The 23,418-nt window shown below is 53.3% G+C and overlaps 1 long non-coding RNA gene across 1 annotated transcript; it reads left to right on the forward strand.

The window, feature by feature from the left end:
* Nucleotides 1–11,164: 11,164 nt before the first annotated feature.
* LOC111818470 lies at nt 11,165–17,140 on the forward strand. The gene is made up of 2 exons (XR_002822452.1): nt 11,165–11,306; nt 14,846–17,140. It is a non-coding gene; the product is annotated as an uncharacterized LOC111818470 (long non-coding RNA).
* The last annotated feature ends 6,278 nt before the right edge of the window (nt 17,141–23,418 follow it).

Raw genomic sequence — 23,418 nt, forward strand, 5'->3', positions numbered from 1 at the left:
TCTGGAGGACAGGGGCCCAAAGACTCACAAGTGAGTCTCTATAATCAAGTTGACAGCAGGACTGATTCCTTCCGGAGACACGGGAGGAGAAACCCTTCTCGATCTCCAGCCTCTGATGGCTGCCAGCTCTCTGCAACTGGATGCTGCCTCCCCCAGCCTCCTGCTTTGAGCACCCTAATTCCTTCTACTCCCTCTGACTTCCTGCCTCCCTCTTTAGGGACCCTTGTGATTGCATCAGGACTTCCCAGATAATCAATTTCTCCCCATCTCAGAGTCCTAGATTTCATCATACCAGAAAAGTCTCTCTTTTCCACTCAAGTGAACACTCACGAGCTTCAGAGGTGTGGATGCCAATGTCACAGGGGAATGGGGCGTTATTCAACCTGCCAAAGGAATGAGGCTCAGATTGCTGACTTGGGAAACTGAGTGATACTTGCAACCAAAAATGGAAGAGGTCAGTCGGGGATTTGATCAGCTTCATGGAGGGAATGGTGATCTCAGCCAGGAGCTTGGGGCACAGCCAGGAAGGAGTCCTGGTAGGGAGTGGTCCGTGTGCTTCAGAGCAGAGGAGGAGGCTGAGGTCAGAGTGACTTTCAGGTCTCTAGCAGTGTAGACTTCGATGTGCCCGTGGACATAAATCAGCCTTTCTTATTTCAAATTTCTTTCCTAAGCAAAAAGGACCAAGGTAAGAAAGCAAGGGAGGAAAAACACATTTTGGACCTAAGATAGAGGAAGAAGCATTGACAGAATTTGAGGAATAATTGAATAGTTGTCCCAAGCAAGAGAGATCGCCAGCCAGGAAGAGTATCAGGGGAAGCAACAATGTCAGATGCAGCTCTGGAACCGAATGCAAGCTTAGGCCACACACTGGCGACCTCGGTGCCACCTGAGCAGAAAGAATGAGTGGAGAGACTTCCCCAAGAGACTTCATGGGGAAGTGGAGTCCTCCTACGACAGAGACAAAAAGAAGGTGGAGCCGCAGAGGAGCCACTCATCTCTGGAGTCCTGCTGGGGTGGGCTTGGCACAGGGAGAACAGAAAGAGTGCTGGCCTCTGCTCCTTTCCCAGGCAGACGGAGGGGAAAGATGGGAGGGTGGCAGCCTGGCAGTTTGAGGATGGAAAGAAGGGTCCATCAGATGCTGTGCAGAAACGAGGCATTAGGTGCTCGCATGAGAGGCACAGGGCAAAGCTCCTTGCTGTATTTGTGGGGCTGGGGAGAGAGGAAACGCTCCTGCGGCTCCATTCCCAGCCTGGCACCTCCCAACCTTCCAGGCTCCCTCCCTGGCCGACACAGGGCTCCGCCCCTTGCACCCTGCAAGGCAGGAGGCTGAGGCAGCAGAGCTCCCCAGGTGCGGCTCAGAAGCTGAGCTCTGCCTTACCTCCTCCAAGCATCATGAGAAAATGACTCAGACTGAAAACCAGCAGCTGATTAGACACAAAGGGGGCAGGCAGGCAGGAGCCCAGAGTAGTCACATGCAAACTGGAACTGCAACGTGAGTCCCTACCTCTTGCCCTCTCCCAGGAGTCTCAGCCTCAGCCTCCCTCCCAGCATCCTGATCCAGGTCTCTGGGCTCTGTGTGACCTCAGCCAGCCTGCTCCCATCTCTGGACCTCGTGAGACCTGGCCCTTCAAGGGCTCTTCTCGCCCTCCTGGCCTCTGAAGCCCAGCCTCAGCTGTGGAAGGGCTGTCTGAGTTGCCACAGGGAGCTCCAGCCTCTTTGGAGGCAAGCCCAGGACTCATTTCATAAACATGATGCAGGCCTGTTTGGTGCCGCATACCTGTGGTTTTCTGTTTTCCCCAGCAGTAGCTACAAGGCCAGGGTTGCAGCTGAGACAGCCCAGCAGGGAGGGAACAGGCGGTGGCCATGGGGAGGGCAGGAGAAAGAGCGCTTTTCTGTGCTGCCTCCTCTGCCTGGCACATAGTTTGCAGAAGGGAAAAATCCATGCTCACCTCACACACCCTTTCTTCACCCTGCCTCAGAAACCTCAAGGCAAGTGGAACTTTCTATTTCTTTTTGCATTAAGAGAAGACCCACGCTCCAGGCTGTCCCTCCTCTGCTGTGGGATGCACAGAACTTACAGCCAGGGAAATACAGCCTTGAAAGGGCGAGACCGTGCCTGTGGATCAGATGGGGCCACCGGGCAGCGTGTAGAGTGAGTGCCCTGGAAGGGGGCCTGGCTTGGGGTAGGGCCAGGTAATCCCAGGTTTAGTAAATCAACTAGTTTCAAATCTGGGGCAAAGTCAAGGTTGTCTTTGGAGAGAAGCGGTGACCAAGGACAGTGCTGTGGATGTGACGGCTCCTGTCCCAGTGTCCTCTACCATGGAGCCTCCTCCCTGCAGCCCATCACTGGGACTCGGGCACTAGCTGCTGACCACACAGGCCAATGCTTCTCCAGCAGAGGGAAGCATTCTTACCTGAAGATGCCTAGGAATTTGCCAGCCCTCCAGGGAGCAGCCCTCTGCCTGTGACTTACTGGTGCCAGGGTTTAAAGCCCAGCCATCTTGCTTCAAGCTGGAACAAATCCCTGGTTCAGGGCACACTCCTGAGCTGCCCCAGCCATGAAGCAAAGGCTGGACTGCATGCAGTGACAGTCACGTTGGGCTCCTGCACCTCCCAGCCTACCTCTCTCACTGCCTGACCCGAGTCTCCAGGGAACTCCCCTCCCAGCACCACTACTTGTACACGAATCTACACTTCAGCTTTCATTTCCAGTGAACCAGACCCACAGCCACACTGAGAGCTTTCCAGAGCAGCCCCGGTTCAGGGAGCACCTTTGCCGTCCGAAACTAAGAGTGTTGCCACGCTGCTCACCCAGCAGCAGGGGCAAGCAGAGGGCAGCAGCCACTGGCACTTTGCAGAGCCGGAGCTGATTAGCACAGCTCTGCACATGCTGCAGGGCTGGCATGCTTGGACCCTGTTGGGAGAAGAGCGGGTCACAGCACAGCTCAGCTCCTGGCAGCCTGTAAGAAAGCAAGACCAACCCCAGCTCTCGCCGCACTGACCACTTTGGCCTTGACGGCTGGGGAGCAGCACAGACAGAAGAGGACAAGCTGGCCAGGGCATCTCAAGGCAATGCGTCGAGGGTGCTGAGCTCCTTTTGGTTGAAGACTTTGCCACTACCACAAAGCCTTTATGTACACGGCACCAGCACTAACAAAGTAAAAGGAAAAAAAGTACTAAGGCAAGAGCCACTGTGATAGAACCCGCAAGGTAAATAGCTCACAGAAGGCCAGCACAGGGCCTTGCACACTGCCAGCACATCCTCCGCAGCCCTCGCACTGTGTCCTTCTACCACACCAGGCAGCTGCAACTCCACAGTGCTCAGACACACGTGTGCAGCACGTGAGGAATAGGTTCCACTCAGCAGATGTGTAAAGCCAGAGATAGCACTGAACCCCACACGTAGTACTTGCTCTGAGACATACAAACCTGGGCTGAAGTTTAGTTTACAAATTGCATACATTCAGAGATTTGTAGTAACTGACGCTAAAATAGAACAGTTGTGCAATATACTGTAATAAAAATTATGTGATTGTTCTCTCTCTCTCTCTCTCTCTCTCTCTCTCTCTCTCTCAATATGATATATATATCATATTGCACTTTCACTTCTTCATTTAAAGGAAACGTTTTGTAGCTTCTCTCTGGTGTATCCAAACCATCAGCACACTCGTCTTGTCCTTTGGGGCCAATATTAAGTAAAACAAGGGCAAGTTGGGCACAAGCCCTGGCACTCTATAACAATCATCCCATGTAGCTACTAAGGACTAGTGGGCAGATGGCATATACAGGACAGATACGCTGGGCAAAGGAACGATATACACCTATTCCACGCATGATGAAACAGAACAATGAGAGATTTCATCACATTATTCAGGGTGGCTGGTGCTTTAAAGCTTATGCTTTTGTTCTGGAAATTTCCCACTAATATGTATGGACCACAGTCAATCATGAGATACTGAAACCTCAGAGAGCAAAGCTGTGCACAAGGGGGACTCAGCACACACACCGAGCACACAGCCCCACATGCTGTGGCCCCCATGAGCTGTCGAGGCAGGAACATCACACTGTGAGGGCAGGACTGTCCAGAGGAAGCTACCCTTAGATCAGAGATCTCCAACTTTTCTGTCTGCAACCACCAGTTTAATGGAAGAAAATTTTCTCATTTACTGGAGGGAGGGGTTAAAATGCATTATATTTATTATGTACATTATTTCTATTATTGTTATATTGTAATATATAATGAAATCATTACACATCTCACCATAGAGCAGAATCAGTGAAGGCACTGGCCTTGTTTGTCTGTGTCTAGATCTGCGCATCTGGGAATGACAGGAGACAGGAATATCTAAAGTGTCTTCCTTATGTGCAGTCCACTTCACAATCACATTTTGGGGGTCAGTGAAAAGAAAAAAAAGACATTGCTTCACAAATATCGGATGCCAGACATGGAAGCAAGCTTTTCTGTGATTTTGTGGCAATTTCAGAATATTCTGCCTTGACTTTAATCCACAATGTGTGGTGATTTGAAATTGTCCCGAGCATACCTCGAAGACCATCATCATTTTCTCTCTCAAGTAGTTGGTCCAGTTTGGACATGGACAAAGCACATGGCTCATTCATGGATGGGTTACAAATAGATCCTGCCTACTTTGGGGTTCTTTTGTGGTTGGGATGTAGTTGTACATTATTTTGAAAGCTGAAATAAGTGATCAAGTGTTTATGTCTACTGACGTTTGCAATCTCCATTAATGCTTGAAACATGTCAGAAATCCCAGCGTTTACTCACCATCCCATGATCCAGTTTGGCTTTGAATGCAGCCACTGTATCTGCTGACTTGAAAGCAATTGCAGTCTATTTCCTTGAAACAGAAAATTGAGTTCATTGAAAGGGTTGAATATGTCACACAAGTAAGCAAATCTCTGAGCCATTTCTCTGTTCCTGAAACCTACTGTCAGTGGTGATTGGTTTTTCTAAAAGAAATCTCTGGAGCGATTTTCATAACTCCAATATCCTGGCTAGTGAACTGCCTATGGAAAACCATCTCACTTCCATGTACAAGAAAACATGATACATACTCTGTGTCCATCTCAAGAGCTACCTGGACAGATATGAGTCAAAGGCATGTTCCTTCATGTAGCTGATAATTTTAATCCCATCCTATAAAACATTGTTAAGTTCAGATGATATCTTTCACACCTAGACAGAATTTCTATTTGGATGACACCATGTGTACACTCACATCGAGAAGTGATCTCTTTGACCAGAATGGTGAAACCAGAAAGCCATCTGGTCACGGCAGCTACTCTGTCCATGCAAACACTGACACAAAACGACCAGTTCAGGGTTATCAGACAGCTCAGAGGACGAAAGCATCTGCTTAGGCAGGCACAGGGACCAGAATTTGATCCCCGGCGTGCAGTGCCGGCCCCGCCCCTGGGGCACGCTGAGATGGTGATTGAGACTGGGTGTGGTGGCGTGTGCCTGTAATCCCAGCACCTGGGAGGCTGAGAACAGGAGGATCACTATGAGTCCGATCTATGTAGTGAGACCTTGTCGTCCCTGTACTAAATATATTGGTAAAAAAAAAAAAGACCAGTTCAATTTTCCTGATATTTAATCATTCAAAGTCTTGAAGAGTTCTACAACTGCAATGTTGATTGGTAACAAAAGAACATGTAACATGGCTTCCTGTTCATCCTCCTGAAAAACATATCACACAAAAACAAATGTTGTTGTCTTGTCTGTATCAGTCATCATAAACCTGGGACTGGAGCTACATTATGCGTTAAGCTTCAAACAGTTTTGCCTCAATTTTCAAAATTTTTTTCATCAAATGTTTCATCCATTTGTCTAGTTCTACTGCTAGTGGAAAGAGGAACGCTTGCTGCCTTTGGATATATAGCCTCTTCTAAAAGACTACTACCAAAATCTTGGTCAAAAAAATTAAAAAGAAGAAAAACATTTAAATGTTAACTATTCCTTTCAATTGACCAGTAGAAACCAGCAGTTCAATTATCCAAGCTATCCTGTGTATATTTATTTCTTCCTTTCCTTTATTTTTTTTTTGTCCTTTCTCTCATCCCAGTTGTTCCTTGCTTTTGAACAGATACTTTGGTAATCTGAACAACTACTTTGAAGACAATAACATTCAATATAATAAGCATTGTAGAATTCCTATCATCTTGTGTAGTGAAATTGTGTATTGCTTTGATTTTTTAAAAATATTTTCATTCTCTTTAAAAATTAAAAAAAAAAATAATAAATAAAAGTTTACTACAAAAATGTCCTTACCAACAAGCAGGGTCAACTCACTCATAATAAGAGCTTCTTAGCTTTAGCAATACAGTTAGCCACTAACAATAATATTCACAGTGCAAACACATGTAATCAAGCAGTGACCTTCAATAATTGCTTCGGCTCTTAACGTTCACTTTTGTAAATCAAAAAAAAAAAAATTGTCTTAATGCAGGATGTTTGGTCTCCATAGGCTGAAGCTGTTTGGAAAGTTTTAAAGCTAGATCGGATAGTCAGGTACTGCATATTAATACAAAGCAGGCTTGGAATATGGGAATCACCTCATTTGCCCCTGTAAAGCTGGCCACCAAATGCAGCTTAATTGCCACTTTCCACTCACTGATAGGATTTTGACATGTGTCTCTAAGCAATTGATTTATTATGGGATCTGTGCAGTCAAAGCTCTGCCAATGTGATTCTGTATTTGCATCCACTCCCTGGTGCTAACATCACGGCCTCCGCTCCACCTCAGATCCTCCAGCACTAAACTCTCATAAGAAACAGGCGGCTACTTAGATCCCTGACATGTGGAGCTAACAGGAGGATGTGAGTTCCTGTGAGAATCAAGCGGAGCTCAGGCAGCAACGCCAGCAACGGGGAGCACTATAAATACGGATGAAACTTTCCTCTCTCGCCTACCACCAGCCTCCTGTTGTGTGGCCCAGTTCTGGGGACAGGGGAACCCTAATGTAGATGGCACACAGAACTCTTACTCACTTGCTCTCTATGGAACAGGGAAGCTGATCCCCTGTAGGCAAAAATGAGCAGAGCCAGAACCCCAGAGCACAAGGTCCTGCTGCCCAGGAGCACTGAAGTCTCCCTTTCTCGGGAGTGGCCGAAGAGGTCCTAGAGCTAGGGCAGGAAACCGTTGCCTCAGAAACTGAGTCTGCTCAGCTGTTTCCAAGTCCCACCAAGTTGAGAGAAGAGATTGGCATGGGCGGTGTCCTGTGACACCCTCCATGAGGTTAACTTTGACATGATGGGCTTTGGGCACCACCTTCATTGACTCCCAAATTGCCCACACTGTGTTCTCAGGGATGTGGGTTCAGCCCTCAAGTTCTTGACTCTCCATCTGGAGGTTCTCTGGGAAATGCACTGGCCTTCATGGGATTTCTGGCATCGCTGGATTTAATGCAGAGCTCCCAGGCTCAGAGCACTGATTTGGGAGTCCACACACCATCAATCATATATATTCCTATCTCTTCCCCTCCACCATAGCTCTGTAAGCACCTATACTGTCCTCCACCCCAAGGACAAAGCCCCAGTGTCCTCCTCCTGTATGTATGAGTCATCACTGCAGGTGATGACTTTACACAAATACATCCCCCAAGTATCAGTGACTTCCCACAAGCTATAAGTGGAATATGTTTAAGTGTTGGGAACTTAATCCTCAAAGTCATATAGTCATGATAGTTGATAGGGCCTTCAAGAGGTGATTAATATTAAATGAGATCATGAAATAAACATCTATTTTTTATAAATCACCTTGTCTGAAGTATTTTGTTATAGCAACAGTATATGCACTAAGACATCAGGAAAGCTTCATCCTTACTCATATGAGGCCCTGCGTCATATGGGCAGCTCTCCTTCACCCTGTGGCTTTGGCTGGCCTCCAAGGCCATTGCAGAAAGAGAGTGAACTGCATCAGGAGGTACACATTCTTTAACGGCCTGACCACAGGGGCACATCCGGGTTTTGTGGGCAAAAGCTTGTGCAATCTGAGAGGCCCTTTCTATGAAAAGTTTTGTAGGAGTCTAAATGTAAAATGCCCACAGCTGCTCCCACATCAAATTATAAAAGCAAAGAAATCCATGACTCCCTGGGCCAGAGGAAGCAAGAACTCTGGAGCCCAGGCTCTGCTAGGGCAAATGGCTCTCCTGAACCTGGAAGGAACACATCTAATTGCTTGCAGCCCACTGGCCAGAACCAGTCACGTGGGTCCAGTCTCAGCCCAGGAATGGGGATGCAGGAGAGAGTCTGTGGTCCCTGTCAGTACCACCTGGTCCTCTCAGGGCAGGCTGGCCTCACACCAGCTGTGCAATAGAGAGTCCCCGGGTGGAAGTGGGAGCCACGTACAACTGCTGAGTCCAGAGTGCTCTGTGCTTTTGCCACAGCACCTCCAAGGGTGGCGTGAGGGAGGGTAGGGCTGAGAGTTCTACTCAGCTAGGAGTCAGAAGGGCTTAGCCCCAGGCCAACACTGTCCTTTCTCAGCAGAGACTTCCTGGCTCATGCAATCCTCCTGAGCCTCCTAGCCCCATTCTTCATGGATGTAAACTGACCCTGGCCTCCCACAGTGAAGAGAAGATGAATTAAGGACCTTAAATATTCTGCCCCCAGCCCAGCCCTGTGTGGAAGTGAAGTGAGCCACACTGTACTATTGTTTAGCACATTAGCTGTCATTCTTCATTTGGATCACCCAAAACCCAGGGCTCCTCTTTCCCAAATGCTCTGACCACGGACCCTTGGATATGAGGGCAGAGGTTAAGCATCTCTTTTCCTTTTCCCGGTCTGTCCTGCCTCACCTTACCCACATCCTCAGCCCAGGCAGACAGGCCAGGATGAGCAGAGCATGCTGAGCTAGCACACCAGCATCGATCATCCCAAACTGTCCAGGAAGAGTCCAGCGTGTCTGATCAAAGAGGAGCCTAGAGCTGGGCTTCTCCACTTATGGTGCTATAATACGCAGCTGCCCCAAGAGGTCCCAGTGGGTGTTACTGGTGGCACAACCAGATCACAATTCAGCTGTGGGCAGCATCCCCAGCCCACCCCACCCCCATAGAGCTGCTCTTAAATCTTCATAGCCCCCTGCCCTGTCATGGTAGAATGCCACAACACATCAAAATAAACATATCAGGATGTACCTACAGCCCATTTCAGATATCATTTACATGTAACTTCATAGGCACCAAGGTGAGTTCAATTTAACAAGTTGACATGATGTAACACTATGCACATATTCAATTAAACATCGATTAATTTGAATTCCACAGTCATTTTTGAAGGGTGATCATTTTTTTTCCCAGCTATCTAATATTCTTGCAAAGGCCATCACCCGTCGACTCTGAGCTGGAGACGCCAGTGAGCTAGAAGCAAACCAGCCCTGGAGAGCTCCTTTTCTTCTAGGACCTGCCAGGTACTTCTGGCCCATGACGAGGTGGCCCATCCATCACCACCAACTTCCACATTGGAGACTTCAGCTCTTTCTGGCCCCAAATGGAAGAGAATCCAGTGAAGAGCTGGATGACCACGGGGGCTCCTAGGTCCTGTGGCCAGAGCAGAAAGAAGGCGTAGATTGTAAGAGGACTGTTCAAGAGCATGACAAGAACCCTGTTCCAGGCAAGGTCACAGAGCTGGCATGGCATGGTCCCTACCCTCTGCCCCTCAGCTTTCCTGTCTGCAACCAAACAAGTGAGGCTAGTGGACCAGAATATCTGCCCTCCTCTCCAGATCTATAGAGCTTCCAGTTTACCACGTTAGATTTATTCTGGAAGGTTCCGCAGCAGGAGGATCAGGTCAGTGTGATTAGTTAAGAGGGCGCCTTCACCCAGGAACTTGCATCACTTGTGAAGGGGCTGCTGGGGAGTGTGCGGCTTACAGACTCAGGTTGTTGAATCTGTCTGTGCACGTGTGTGCACGCTGGAGCTACGTTGGGCACCCGTTGCATTGGAAGTTACGCTTTGGATCCCAAGCGTCTCCAAAAGGCCTTCGGCTGGGGGCTTGGCTGCCTGCTGCTGAGCTCTGGAAGGTGACTGGGCCGTGAGGATTCTAAGTTCATCAGCACAGCAACCCAGTGACGATGTATACATTCGGTGGTGGTGGCATTATTGGGGGCAGACAGAAACTTAGGAGGTGGAGCCTGGTTAAGAGAGTGAGTTGTAGAGGCATGGCTTTGAAAAGCTCTCTCTCTCTCTCTCTCTGCCTCTCTCCCTCCCTCCAGAACCACACTACCAGGAGGCCAGCAGTTTCCTCTTCCACATGCTGCCTGCCATGATTTTTCTGTCTTGCCCAGAGGCAGCAGAGCAGCCTGAACATACACTAAGCCTCCGAAACTGACCCCAACTAAACCTTTCTTCCTTCAAGTTGATTTTCTCAGGTGTTTTGTCATAGTGACAGAAAACTAACACAGTGTCTGTGTGTTGTCTGAATGTACACATATGCACTGTGTCCTCTGTGTGCATGCGTGTATGTATGTGCGTGCGTGTATGTGTGTGTGTGTGTGTGTGTGTGTGTGTGTGAGCAAGGTAAGAACAGAAGAGAGAGAATCCATGGATCCTAGCTGCTGCTGTTACCTGCCTGGCTACTGACTTCCCAGAAGCCTGCATGACCTTCAGGAAGGTGTTCCTACAGATCTGACTTTTGCTCTGCGGAAGGGCATTAGCGGCCCTGAGAACGAGGCCACGTGTTGGGTAGGTGTGACCCTCCTGCTACCCTAGACATGGACCATGGGTGGATTATACTCTGCAGAGGTCCTTCCTTTGCCACCTTCTCCTGACTCCATTACCTGTGGTGCCCAGAGGCTCAGTTACAAACCTCCCTGTTCCAGCCCTGGCCGCCCACAGATGAGTAGGTGGAGAGGGCCCCTAAGGACATAGCTTTCCTCTGGAGCACAGCTTTCCTCTCGCTTCTTCCCTAGCCCATCTGAATCCAAGGTCAGCACAGAGTGTCAGGCAAGCGTGGTAGACAACAGCCCCGGCCCTACAGCTGGTGAGGGTGGCACCGAGCCAGGGCATTGAGCAAGGCGAGCTGCCGAGCACACCAACGTGTCAGGTCTCGCCTCGGCCCGCTGCTCCTGGGAGCCACTCTGACTGAGAGTTTCGAGTGGCCGGGTGCCAGTGCCCTTGGGGTCACTTGCGGTCCCTGAGACCTTTCCTGAGCTGGCGCATCACCGGTTGGCTGAGTCGAATCCCCCCACTTCATCTGCAGTCTGGACAATCTGCCAGGACCACTCACCCCTACATTCCTCATTCCTTCCAGCAAGCAGTGGAGGCGGCTGCTTGGGAGAGTCTCTCAGGTAAGACACAGAGGCCCGTGGAGAGGAAGTGAGCACTAGCGCACAGTGACTTGGAGCCAGCAGCAGAAATCCCGAGCTCCAGCTCCAGCCAGGTGCCAGCGGAGCCCAGAATAAGGTGCTGCTCCGGCACCTGCTGCATGCCAAGAAGCGTGCCAGGTACCACTCCGGCAGGATCCCTGTGTAACTCACAGAAACCCAGTGAGGTCAACAGCATTGCTGTTCCTCTAAGAAGAGAAAATAGGGCCCAGACCACAGAAGCGGCAGATTCAGATCCAAATCCAGTTCTGCCTCTATGATGTGAAAGGGCTTGGCTTTGCTTCCCACAGCTCCTGGTACTCAAGGACCACAGGGAGGCAGCAAGAGCCTCCACCTGGCATTCAAGGCCCTGTGCCTCCTCTCAGTGTGACCCTCTAGTTTGCTCTCCAGCAGGGTCCTTGTCCTCCCACCCTGAACACGCTCTGTCACAGAGCTCTGCCCTGGCAAAGCTTCTGCTAGCTATCGGAAATGTCCTGTGGCTGCTCTTCTCCTTGTCATGTTCCCATGCTACATGGTGAAATCAGAGAAAGGGCCCTAAGGGAAAGGTCATTTGAGGTGGAGTCGGTTAAGCCTCTGGATTCATGTAGCAACTTTCAACTTTGCTATAAAGTGATGTGGCTGAGGAGGCACTAATGGTTACATAAATATCTGGTCCCCAGACCTAGAACACTGACAGAGCAGGGCTGGTGAGCTGTTTGCCTCTGTATCCTAGCAGAGGGCACAGGGGCTGGCCCGCAGCAAGTACTCATCAAGATTGTAATGGGGGTGGGTGTGTGGACAGGTGGGTGGGTGGGTGGGTGGGTGGGTGGATGGATGGATGGATGGATGGATAGATGGGTAGGTGGATAATACAAAGATGGATGAATGCTTACATGGATGCTTGGATAGAGAGGTGGATGACTGCATGGACAAATAGATAGATAAATGGATAAATACATAGATGGATGGATGGATGGATGGATGGATGGATGGATGGATGGATGGATGGATTTTATTCCCAGATAGATGGATACTCAGATAGATGCTTGTATAAAGAGAACAGTAACTGCATAATGTAACAGATGGATGGATGGGTAGATGGATGAGTGCATGAATGATGGATGGATATATAATGAATGGATGGGGGAATGACTTGATTGGAAGATGAATAAATTAATGGAAGAATGAAAGAAGAAAAAAATGGGTGAATTATTCATGTCAACAAGCACAAACCTCCTCAGCACTGACAGCATCCTGAGGCTCTCTCTACACCTGATGTGTCATCACATTCAGCCAATTCAGAGGAGGCGCTCTGCTTCCGCCCCTTATAATGTCTTATTCTAGGTCCGAGAGCTTGCAGGCCCCTCTGGGGGAAGCACAGCAAGTGTCTCAGGGAGACCCGAGAACCCCCACCCAGAGGAGCTGAGCTCACATCCTGGAGGCCAGCGTTGCACTCTAGGAAGAGGGAGGGCCGTCCAAGCTTGTAGATGAGCTAAGCCGGGAGGGGCTCCCAGCTCCATCTTTCCATTAGCTAAGAGCGCATCCAAGCCTAGCCTCTCCCAGCTCCAAATTCCACTCTCTGGGATAATTGGAGAATGGGCCTGGGCCCAACGTTGCTTCAACCCCCAAACCAAAACCACAGTGGCTTGAATAAGAGAGGCCCTGGGATCCACATCCAGGAGGAGCAGGGGCCGGAAGAAACGTCACCCACATCTGGAGTCAGCTGGAGACAGAGCAGATCCAAGAGGAGACAGGCTGTGAGTGCTTCTTCAGGAGCACAAGGGCCTCCTCTAGGAAGAGCAATGGTGTTGGCTTCTCCCAGGGTCCCACCACAACCCCCAACCTCCAGCCCCACCTGCTACGCAGTGTCACATCTGCAAGCAAGGCTTTCCCAAGTATACAGCTGCAGCCCACCCTGCAAGGCTCCCCAAACGCCAGTGCTGCCCACAAAAGCCAAAGCCACATCCCCCGCATCCCTCTGCACTGGCCACAGAGGAAGGGAAGTGCACATTCATCACAGAGAGTCAGCTTCCGGGCAGCCTTGAAGACAGCTGAAGAGCCCAGAGCTGGGCCGGAGCTCCCCACGAGGTCTCACAGAGATGGGGACTCGCAGGTGGCCTAGCACTGCACTGGTCAGCCTCCTTCCCTCCAGCACCCAGCAGCTCCTTCAGAGACAGCTGGCCCAGCTGCAGCTGAGGAACAAGGCAAGATGGCTGCTGTTTCCTGCGCCATCCCTCCTGCCTTCCACATTCTGGAAGGCATTGCCAGAAGCCACCTTCCTCGAGGCTCTGAGCCCTGGTTCCTCGCCTGGCCATGGGTTCCTACAAACTGGGGCTGGGCTCCTGTCGCACCCTTGTCTGCACATCCTAGGAGAAGCCTTCACACTGTGCAGACGGCACCTGCTGAGGCCCATGGCTGCCATCGCTGAGACCCACAGAAGAAAAGACTAAGTTGCTGGCCCAGCCTGAGCCGCCAACAAACAGGTGTTACTGGGCCAGCACACGATCTTTACTCTACGTGCTTGCCTGCGGCTTCTGGTGAGACACATGGTCCCTGTGCATGCAGGGCCTACAACTCACCCCTTGTCATGCCGAAGTCACCGGCATGCACTCTGGAATCAGTCAGAGCAGGCTAAGTCTTACTGCAGGAACAGCCAGACCCCCTCTCAGCAGCCTAACAAAACACCTGTCCGTATCAGATCAAATCCTGTCTCCTGATCTCGACCCTTGCCTGTGACCAGCACTGCCTGGATGCCAAGGGCTGTGACCTCGGCCCAGAGTAGCTGTGCCAGCCGTGTCCCGCAGAGATGCACCTCAGAGTGACCACTGAAGCACTAGGCCACTGAGGCTGGAGAGAGGCTTGCTGACCCCTGAGCTCACTGTGTGACTCGAACCAGTTGTTTCTCCTCAGATGGCCAGAGATTTCTAGGGCCCCCTCTCCAAGGTCACCAGCATCCCTGGGCCAGCAAGCAGCTAGGTGGGTTGAGCTGCGCTGGCCCTCTAGGGCAAGAAGACACAGGGCAGCTGGATAGGACAGGTGAGCAGACCAGGAGTTCCTGGCAGTTGGGGCAGCAGCAGTCCAGCCTCTCCACTGGCAGGGAACAGGGGCAGGGAACAGAGCAAGCGATTTGTAAAACAAACCCCTCCAAAGTCCCTCCCATGTGCCAGGCCCCCTGTGTGCCCTCTGGCAGTGTCTCTCTGACACAATATGCGGCAGCTGTGGCACAGTGCAGTCCACCGTTGAAGGTGTGCAACCCCCAGGGGACATGTCATGTTCAAGAGGCAGGCAAAGACTTACCTGCACCCCTCCAACTCCACAGCAGCAGCACTTCCCCAGGGGCAGGGGCAGGGCTGCAAAGCCAGTGGGATCCAGGATAGGACAACCCTAGCCCTGACTCCAGTGAGGAGAGCAGGATTCTAGGGGCAGGTCAGAAATGCCGCCCAGACCTGGGACTCTGAAAACTCCTCAGGCCTGGAGGGTGGGCCAGTGGGGCTCATTCTCTAAGAGGGCTTCTCTCTTCCCAGAAAAACCCCTTCTGACCATGGCACACGCGGAGGGCCCTTGCTGCAGCTTGTGTGCTACTGTGGCAGAGTTCTCTCCCTGTGGATGTGTGCCACCTCCGCTCTCAGGAAAGGATCGCAACCAGAAACGAGGATGGATTGCACTGTGTGGGCCAGTGGCTGAGACGGTATCCGAAGCTCCTACCCTCGGCAGCCTTCGCCCCTGACCCCAGCCTCGAGATCACCCAGCACCTCTCCTACGTTTTCGCCTGAGGAGATGCACTGCCAGGAAGCGCTAGACCCCGAGGCTGTCCATCAGCACTCCTGTGGGTGCCTGACCACTGAGACTCACTTCCCTGCCACGGGCTGCCACGCACCCCCACGCTCACTCTCCCTGAAGCTGGCGCAGCCTCTGACCTTGTTGAGCCAGTCCCTCGGCCCTCCAGGCCTCAGTGTCAAATAGAGAAAAGATCTCTAAATGTGTCACCTTCCAACTGGCACTGCCCTCTTCTAGATGAGCGAGAGAAGTAGACAAGGCCGGGGACACCAGCTGAGACAGGACAGAGAGTAGACCCCAGTCTTGCCCTGGTGCCTGTTTCATCAATGCCTGCTTTGTCTGGAACTCACAGCAAGCAGGTGAGTTCAGTTTCCATTAGGGACAATTAACTCTTCATTTGCATATGCTAAACGTGACATTTAAAGGAGCAGTTCCTCCCCACCTCAAACAGGATGAAAGTCCAATGACAGGCAGGCAACCTGCAGTTTGGGGCAGAGGTGTAATTGGCTCTTATTAAGGTGAGATGCTAGGAGATGGAGGGTTCAAAATGCAAATGATAGTACTGCTCCTTCCCATGCCTGAATGGGAGAGACAAGGGCCAGGCGGGGTGTTCTGTGCAGGTCTCCTGCCCCTCAAAAAGACAGGAAAGCTGGGCAGAGAGAGAAGACTCAAGCTCCTGGGGGAAGAGGACAAAGCCACACATCAGTCCCAGCAGCCCCATCTTCTGCCTGGGCCTGCCCAACGATGCCCACTGCCCCTCCCTGTCCCACTGAGTCACCCACCTGAAGCCGGATCTAGCAGCACACTCCTCCCTGGCTCAGAAACCCCCACCCACAGCTTCAATCCTGGTGCCGCCAAGTCTCAGCCATGATGCCCAGCCAGGAGGCCTAAATATACCATGCCGCCCTGGGTCTGTGCCACACCCATTCCAGAGACATCCCTCCCCTCCCACCCACCTGGCCAGCTCTGGGTCTTATCTCAACCCAGCTCAGAATGGATGAAATCTGCCCCCACAGCCTAGGTGGAACTACTACAGACCTCTTCATCCACGGGATGGGCAACCCCAGTGAGACTAGGAGTCTCTGGAAGCAGAAGCTCTGACTCATCTCTATCTACAAGCATCTGATCGGAGGTGGCTTGCCAAAGAAGCGCATGAGGCCTGGTGGGTGCCTGGAAGGAAGCAGGGGTGGACGTGGGCAGGGGGGCAATGGGTGGCGGGTAGATGGATGGAGAAAGGAGTGCCTTTGCCTCTCCTGCTTATAAGGCTATTCCCTGAACTTGACTTAAAATGACTGCTGGAAGCCCCCGTTGTGCAGGTGGGAAAATGGTAAGGCTGGTGAGGATAGAGACTCCAGCCCCAGCCCGTGAGGAACCTGGGGGAGGCAGGGTCCAGACCACCCTTTCTGAACACCCTCAAGTTGCTTGCTGCAGCCTCACGTTGCAGACCTCCGCCGTGAGGGAATTTTCTGCCTGGCTACCTCACTCATGCATGTGGTCCCAGGTCCTGACGTGGCCTGACCGTCTGGACCTCCTCAGATGTAGCTGGAGCCTGAGGCTGACTGTGCAAAATCCCATCCTGTCTCTCACCTGATTACAAAGTGACCTGGGAGGCCTGACCCCAGCAGCCCAGCTCTGTAGCTTGCAAACTGCAGGGCACTGTCTCAGTCCCAAGAGAGTAAGCACCTGTCCACGGCAGTTTGCTTCGGTGTCCTCCCTGGCTAGCAAACGGCCCCTGTCTACTCTACTCTGCTCCAACTGAGTGCAGCTGGACAGGCAGCGCTCTCCTCTCCCCTGCCCCCTCCGCCAATACTGTTGCATTTTGGAAGCAGGGAGAGGGTATCCTGGAATGACTGAGCTCAGAAGGGGAGGGACCTGCGTGCCCAACATTCAGAACACGCTTCCAGCCCTACCCCCCACCTCCCCATGGGCCTGCAGCTCTCCCCAGCCACTTCTGGGGTGTTAGTCTAGAAGGGCTCCCTCCTCTAGAAGGATCCCTGCGCTGCAGCACAGACCTTGTTACAATAAAGACTTGCTTTAGTGTTCCTGGAAACCTGTTCATGATATATTTCATGGGTGGTATGGGCTCCAAAAGTCCTGTGAATCTATCTGAGATTTTAACCCTGGGCAGTGTGGGCAGGGCAGTTATTAAAAAAAAAAAAAAAAGAAGGGGAAAAAAAACCACTCAGAGCTGTTAACATCAAAGAGCTACAAAGATGATCCACTGACAACCAGTGCCCAGCACAGCTGACCTTCAGAGTCCAGCGCAAGCTGGCCATAGGGGGTGAGAGCAACAGTAGCGTCCAGAGCTGGCTTGGGCCAAGCGGCAACTTAAGGACTGCTAGCCACGCTGCACTTTGTCAACTCGTGATTTCTGTCTGATTGAGCAGAAGAACCCTAGGCTGGCTGGCAACTGACCCGCTGACTCCCCAGACTCTGGCCCCTCATGCCCTGGCCCTGGCTGCCTGCACTGAGCCACATCTGCCCCATCACCAACCTCCTGCAGCAGGGGCGCAGAAGACAGACGGAGCTGGCCTGTGCTCCCATTTGGCCCTTGTGACCTGGGTGGTATGGAAGAGCCCCTGCACCTGTCAGAGGCTTGGCTTTCTCTTCTCTGAGAAGCATCCAGGAGGCCTTCCCCCACGGAAAGCCCTCAGGGGCGGAAGGTGCCCAGGCACACTCTGCTGTGGCCTTTACTTCCTCCTCCGACTTGGAGATTAGGTCACAGACAGGAAGGACCCTCGCGTGAGCGGGTATAGGACAGGGACCAGGCCCTGAGTCTCCCTCTCACCCCCACTTTTGCCCCAAGCCAGCCTCAGCACACAGAAGGAGGCCCACTGAAGCCACAGGTGGTTCTGCTTCCCAGCCCCCTGCAGGGGTGCGTTCTATGCCAGCAGGATAAATCCAGAGAGTGGCAGAGATACAGGAGCCTGCTATTGACCTGTGAACGCCCTCGCTACACAACAAGGCAGGAAAGCACAGAACCAAAGGGGCTGCCCCAAGGCTTTGTACCCGACCACACCTTAAAATCACCCGCGATAAAGATGGCCTCTTAGCACCCCCAGTGCCTGCCCCATTCAGCCACCACAGAAGGAGCTGGACACTGATACACCTTAGAATCCCCAAGTGATTCAGTGTGATTGGAAGTTTGAAAATTACTGGCTACCAGCAGCTAAGTGGCTGGCCAAGATCTGACCATGTCCACAGCACCTTCTTATCTGCCATCCCACCTCATCTTCATCTGCCAGCTGAGATGGCATACTAATATACCCATTGTACAGGTGGGGAAAGCGAGGCCTAGCCTAGGATATCACCACATTCCCTAAGACTATCCTTGTTAAGGCTGGGACAAGAGATTACTCTCCACCCTCTATGCTAGGTGCTTCCAACATAGAGCTACATTGGGCCCTTGGGCATTGTCCCAGAGAGACCAGGACGCTGATTTCGTCCCTGATTTCCAGGAGCTCCGGGTTCTGAGTACATACTAGTGAGGAGGCTCTGGTGGCAGCCAGAGGAATCAGGGGTCCCTGAGGAAGGCAGAGGACCTTGGGAGGATAGACACTGGCCAGGGTACAGGGCCAGCTCAGGCCTTGGCCCCGGCCCAGGACTTCTCCCTGCCTGACTTCATGCTGTGGCGGCGGGAGGGCGGGTCCTGATCTGAGATGCTGGGCCCAGACCTCGCCTTTCCGTCTGACTTTTTCTTCTGATAACAAGGCAGCAGCACAAGAGGAATTTTTGATGGGGATTTTCGCTTCTTCCTCTGGGTCCACGTGGAAGCACAGGCATCCATGGAAAGCTGAAGACAACACTGGCAGGGACATCAGAGGTGTCCACGACAGCTCTGGGGCTGGCTCGGTTCCCCCGTCCCTCCCAACCTCCACTCACACACAGCCGCTCCAGCCGTCCGCTTGTCACCACCCCCCCGCCCCACTTTCAAAGGGCTTGAACCAAGTTGAATAGCATGGGCAACTAGTGTCAACAATGCTCCTTGTCTCCAAGGAGTGGTGAGCCTTGCATTAAAGAATGTCCTTGTGGACTGCAAGACCTTGGGCATATCATTTGCCCTCCCTGGGCCTTGGGTAAACAGTCTTTATAATGGGTGCATAATTCTGATGGATTGAAATGGAGCTAGGATTACATTCATTAAATGAGTAAGCTGCATACAGTCTATAGAACAACATCTGGCCTTTCCTGGGGGCTAGACACACTCTTGGCTCCCGGCTCAGGGCCTGGCGCACACAGCAGTTTCTGGAGAAATGGCTGCCTTTTCTTCTCCCTCCAGGCATTCCCGGGCTGTGGCTGGGCTGTCAGGCAGTCAGCTGCCTTCCCCTGATGTCTAGGACAGGCTCTGAGCCAGCTCCTTAAAAAACTGGAAACTGCACCCGCTTTCTCTTCTTCCTTTTCATGAGAGATCGCAGAGCAGAGGCACTGACCTTGGGCAACCTTGCCGTACAGCGTCTCCCAGAAGGCAACGCCATCAATCACTGAGGGCCTCTCGGCACCACCCACCCGCTGGTCTTCCTCCCTCTGGTGACCCGGGCCTACCTGAGCAGCTGGCTGCTTCCTCCCAGTTTTGCTTTCTTTGGAAGAAGAAGCAGGGGAGACTGGACACCCCAGAACAGTGAAGAACTGGGGAGGCGTTTTCCGCGTCAACATGGCACGCAGCTAGACACACAGCTCAGCACTTCCTCCTGCCCTGGTGTAGCCCGGGGACACGACTCCCAGCACGGACAGAGGAGAAACAGGAGCCCTGAGACTCCACAGGGTGCAGCTGAGCCTGGAGAAGCAGGATAAAGCCAGTTGGAGCCCAGACCCTTTCCCCCAGGAAGCTGTAACTTTCAAATGGTGATCAGAGCTTCTGTTGAGGTGTTGCCTCAAGGAGCAGAAGTAGGGCCGGGGGAAGTCCCTGCAAAGCTGATTTCAGGCCAGAAAACGTCTGGTGGCCAATAGTCCGCAACGAGTGCTGCCTTCGGGGAAACGATCACCCTGTCTCCAGGGGACAGCAAGCTGGCACAGAGCAGCGAGCTTGGGCCATGCCAGGAAGCCAGGACAGAAAGACCAAGGGCACTTCCTGCCAAACAGGAGTCTGTAGCCCCAGGAAGGCGACTCCTGAGTACCCTCCTGGCCAGGCTCAGGACAGAAGGGACAGGATGGGAAGATGGGAAGTGGTCTTAGGCCTTGGAGCTTGCATTCTGGGTGGGGTAGAGGACAAGGCTGCAAACCAAGCTCTGGAGAGAGTAAAGCAGGGCAACGGCAGAGAAGTACGTGGGGTCAGAGACACATCTCTAGACCTTGAGCCCAGGAGTAGTGGGGCAGCTGCCCAGAGACTGGAAAAGAGACCTCGGGCAGCTGACACCCAGATCGAGGCTGGGGCAGGACCCACTGGGATAGGGATGCTGAGACACTGAGGAGCCTAAAGGTGGCCAGGGCCAGGTCCCCTGAGCCAGACCTGCTGGGCCACAATCTGAGTCCCTCTGTGCGTCTCCTCTAGCACATAAGTGGAGAGGGAACAGGAAATGTAGGCTGCAGGGTGCCCAGCCAGGACGCCAGCTGGTCACCAGTGGGACCATGGAGGAAGATGCGGCAGGAATGACACGGGTGGAGACCGCGAGACGGGGAGTGCTCACAGGAAGCCCCGCCCAGCCCTGGGACCAGGAGGAGCCTCTGAGAGGTGGTAACCTGAAGGGGAACCTGGGAACTTTTGCCTCCATCCTCCCTTTCCAAAATCAGAAGTCACTGAGGCCACTGGGTGGACAAGGCAACTGATCCTCACGCAGATAAATGCCCTCTGGCTTTTATGCCTAGGGTCTCACAGAAGGTGGGGCAGAGCTAGTGTCTCAGTTCCAGAGTCCCCTGGGCCCCTCTGTTCTCCATCTTCCAGGGTGTTCCTGCTCCCCAAAAGCGGCTGACTTGTCTGAGGTTGGGGGGATGCCCTGTATGGGAATGCAGCTCCCATGGGGACTTGTGGGGGCTGGCAGGTTGCTGGGCTGCGCTGTCGTCTCCTCTGTCCTGGGCCACAGTCACCTGGGCTTCTGACTGCCTCCACAACCCCACTGTCCTGCCCCATAGCTTCCTTCTGACTCTGCGTTTCCCCAGCCTATTTCTGGCAATGCCCCCATCGCCCCTCAGTTGCTCTGATCCTCTGCTCACAGCCTAAGCTACATCACTGAGTGACTCCTACCCCTATTGTCATGACCACCACCCCTGAGTCTGGCCCAGCATCAGGCGTGTACTGACGCTCAGGACCCGTGCTGACCCTGGAAGAGCAAATGAATGCCCACACAGAGAAGCTACCTCCTCGTCCCAGCCAGCCTCCCTCTTCTGAGATGTGTCCCTCACTACTGTCACCCTGTACCCTCCGGGGCCAGGCTGTCGCTGAGGGAGAAATCCTGCTCTGTACCTGAGTGCTCCTGGTGCACATAATTCCCCAGGGGGCCTTAGGGTCAAGGCTGAGGTCAGGTCCAAGGGGGGGACTCTCTGCGGACCTAGTGTGTGCCCTAGTCAAATCCTGGGCCTTGAGGCAGCAATGACTGGTAGCCTGCCATTGTGTGGCAGAAAGCTTACAGCCAGGAGGGTGATTTCTGTGCCCGGCCTTGCCATGGGCAGAACTAGGACGAGAAGCTGGGGCCCAGGCCTCCTTCCTCATGGCAGCTTGGGGCCCGACAGGCTGCCCAGGCCAGGAACAGGCCCGGCTCCTCCTACAGCCCCAGCCCCAAGACACCCTGCTGCCTTTCGGAAGCAGCCAGCGCCAAGCCAGCAGATGGCTGGCAGGCCCCCTTGGAGCACTCGGCCCAGATGGCCCTCCCGGCACTAGGTGGGGCAGCACAGCCACAGGAGCAGGAAGCCTGCCGCCCACCAGGGCCACCCTCCTCCCATCAGGATGGGAGGAGCACCCACTCCCAGGCCATCCTGTGCTTTCTCCTGGGGCCTGGCCATCACCCTGGGCAAGAGGCCTGAGGAAGCCAGGTGCAGGGACCAGGCCAGTACCAAATGGCATGAGCTCAGAGGAGGTCCAGCCGAGGACGAGCATCCCCTTTCAGGGGCCATCCCCACCCTTGCTGCCTGCTGGTCAGTAACCACAGCTGGCCCTTCATGCCACCAGGCTGCAAGCCCCAAGTCACTTCAGGCCACTTGGGCTCAAGAACAGTGATCACCACAAGGGTAATAACAACAATAGCTGATGTTCTGAAAGGGCCCACTGTGCACGACACACGACTCTAAGAGCCTCACAGGTACTGTTGCAAAGCCCACAGCACCTCTGGGAGGCAAGCCTTCACAATCCCATAGTACAGAGGAGAAAAACAGAGGCAGTAACTGGCCTTTACTTCACAGTGACAAAAGCAAGATTGAACACCAGGCCTCTTCACGCCAGAGCCCAGTTCTCAGCAGCATCTGCCGTCCCATCCAGGGCCTCGCCCTGAACTCCACAATGCACAGTACAGGAGGACAGAGAGAGAGAGAGAGAGAGAGAGAGAGAGAGAGAGAGAGAGAGAGAGAGAGAGAGAGACCCACCTTGGGTGCAGGGGGGTGACTTGTCAGGTAATGAGCTGCCCGTCACAGCTGCCCACTTCCATAGCTGGAAGGTACACAGAAGGGGCAGTACCTCTGAGCACAGGCCTGGGTGTGCTGGGAGAAGGCAAGGGAGACCCCAGGGATGCAAGCACTCACTCAGCCACATGGTCATGCACAGACTCACATGCTCTAGGGCACGAACACACCAATGTGTGTGTGCATGCACCTGGTCACACCGGCTGTTCTGGGGAGAAGTAAGGCACCATGGAGACCCCAGCACCAGTCTAGGGCCCCAGACTATAAGAAGGCGTGCCTTCTCCTGAGTCCTGACACTGGCCAAGCTTGTGACAAGACCCTTCCCTGTGCCCAGCCTTGGTTTCCCCTGCTGTGCAAAAAAGGGGTTATCTGAGGTCATCGCCAAGGTCTTGGGCTCCATCTGCCTGGCTGGTCACCTGCGACTCTGTCCCAGGAGCCGGGCAGGGGTTGAGACTGAGCGGTGAGAAGCAGCACGGGAGCCTGCCCGCGGCCCCCTCCCCTGCGCCCCACTGGCCCAACCTGCACACAAAGGGCATCTTGTTACCACAGCCTGCCAGCAGGAGGGCGGGAGGCAGGAGGCGGGAGGTGAGAGGCCCGGACAGCCTGTGTCAGCAGGATGGGGGCAGGGCCAGAGGGGGCTGGGGCGGGCTGCTGGCCGGCTGGCCCAGGGCCCCACACCAGCCAGCGGGCAAGGCCCCAGGCAGGCCGACCCGAGCACGCAGTGGCTGCAGAGAGGCTGGCCCTGGGCTTCTGCACAGAACGCTGTTTATTAGGC

The sequence above is a fragment of the Octodon degus genome, unplaced genomic scaffold (genome assembly GCF_000260255.1).
Source record: "Octodon degus isolate 3935 unplaced genomic scaffold, OctDeg1.0 scaffold00005, whole genome shotgun sequence".
Lineage (NCBI taxonomy): Eukaryota > Metazoa > Chordata > Mammalia > Rodentia > Octodontidae > Octodon > Octodon degus.